The sequence below is a fragment of the Colobus angolensis genome, unplaced genomic scaffold (genome assembly GCF_000951035.1).
Source record: "Colobus angolensis palliatus isolate OR3802 unplaced genomic scaffold, Cang.pa_1.0 Scaffold3, whole genome shotgun sequence".
Classification (NCBI taxonomy): domain Eukaryota; kingdom Metazoa; phylum Chordata; class Mammalia; order Primates; family Cercopithecidae; genus Colobus; species Colobus angolensis.
The window spans coordinates 1352134-1354495 of NW_012116265.1; positions in this window are offsets into that span (position 1 = coordinate 1352134).

A 2362-nucleotide genomic window follows, 5' to 3' on the forward strand; every position below is an offset into this window, starting at 1 on the left:
AAATTGGACTTTATCAAAATCAAAAACTTTTGTGCTTCAAAGTACACTATCAAGAAAATGAAAAGACAAGCCACAAAATGGAATAAAATATTTGCAAATCAATATATAATGGTTTAGTGTCCAGAATATATTTTAAAAACTCTTATATCTCAACAGTAAAGATAAAAAAATTGAAAATGGACAAAGGATTTGAACAGACATTACTCCAAAATACATAATAGTCAATAAGCACATGGAAACAGTCTCCACATCATCAGTCATTAAGGAAATGCAAATCAAAACCTCAGTGAGACACTTCTTCACACACACTATGACTAAAATTTAAAAAGGGAATTATAAATGTTGCCAAGAATGAGAAAATGGAACCCTCAAACACATGCTGGTGGAAATGCAAAATGTTGTAGCCACTTTGGAAAACAGCCTGGCAGCTCCTCAAAAGGTTAAGCAGAATTACTGTATGATCCAGCAACTCTAATTCTTAGATATATACCCAAGAAAATTGAAAACATATGTACATACAAAAAAAAAACCTGCACATGAATGTTCACAGCAGCATTCTTCTTAATAGCCAAAATTTGGAATCAACTCAAATATACATCAACAGATGAACGGATAAGTAAAATGTGGTATATCCATTCAATGGAATAATATTCAGTCACAAAAAGGGTACTGACACACGCTACAACAGTGATGTACTCTGAAAACATTATGCTAAACGAAAGAAGTCAAACATAAAAGATCATATATTGTATTATTCAATTTTTATGAAATGTCCAGAAAATGCAAATTCAAGGAGACAGAAAGTAATGGTTGTCAGGGGTCATACGAAGGGGGCATGAGGAATGACTGGTAGTGGGTATGGTGTTTCTTTTTGGAGTGATGAAAATGTTCTGGGATTATATGGTGGTAATAGTTGTACAACTCTGCAAATACACTAAAACCAATGAATTGTACACTTTAAAAGAGTGAATTTTATGTTATGTAAATTGTATCTCAATGTTTTTAAAAAGCCAAATGGCTCACCTTAAAAAATGGATTTCCTCACTTCTGTTTCAGGCCACCAAGATATTTCTAAAAATATAGAAATGTTTACAATGATATTTGACATTTATAATCCTACTGTAACAAATACCACAAAATTTCTTTTTAACCAAATTATTTGCAGATATCAGTTGATAGTCGTTATACCTATACTTGCTTCTAAATAATAAAGATCTGAAAATTCCTTCTACAGCCATACCACCCTGAACGTGCCCCATCTCATCTGAAAATTCCACTGACTTCATGATTTATCTCATAGTCATTTTTAAAATTTATATTTTTCTGAAGTAACAGAAGTTAAAACAAAGTCTTCATTTGGGAAATTTTAGTAATATTGTCATCTAGAAACAGGTAAAACTATTGCTCTTGCAATGACTATTATTTAGCACAGTTATCTTAAGGCAATACTTTAAAATTTAATTCCTGTTCATAGGACAAAAAAAAGGTGAGGCAAGAAACAATTTTTCAATATTGGTATTCATATTAGTCTGTTCTCACACTGATATAAAGAATTGCCCGAGACTGGGTAATTTATAAAGTAAAGAGTTTTAATTGACTCACAGTTCAGTTAGGGAGGTTGGGGAGGCTCATGAAACTTACAATTGTGGTGGAAGGGGAAGCAAACACGTCCTTCTTCACATGGCAGCAGGAAGAAGTGAAGAGCAAAGGGGGGAAATCCGCTTATAAAACCATCGGATCTCGGGCCAGGTGCTGTGGCTCACACCTGTAATCTCAGCACTTTTGGAGGCCGAGGCAGGCAGACGATCTAAGGTCAAGAGTTTGAGACCAGCCTAACCAACATGGAGAAACCCCGTCTCTACTAAAAATACAAAATTAGCCAGGCGTGGTGGGGCATGCCTGTAATCCTAGCTACTCAAGAGGCTGAGGCAGGAGAATTGCTTGAACCCGGGAGGCAGAGGTTGTGGTGAGCCGAGATCGTGCCATTGCACTCCAGCCTGGGCAACAAGAGCGAAACTGCGTCTCAAAAAAAAAAAAAAACCCATCAGATCTCATGAGAACTTACCATCACAAGAACAGCATGAGGGTAACCGCTACCATGATTAAATTACCGCCCACTGGGTCCCTCCCCCAACACATAGAGATTATGGGAACTATTAACACAATTCAATTTGGTGGGGACACAGCCAAACCGTATCAGTATTACAATACAATATGTAAACCAGATGCTTTAAACCATGAAACAAATTCAGATTTTCTTTCCCCTGGAATATAAATAGCATTATAGGGCTTAATCTATACTGTAGTAAGAGTTAAAGTGAAAATTTTTCAAAGCACTAAAAAGAAAACATACTCTTACATC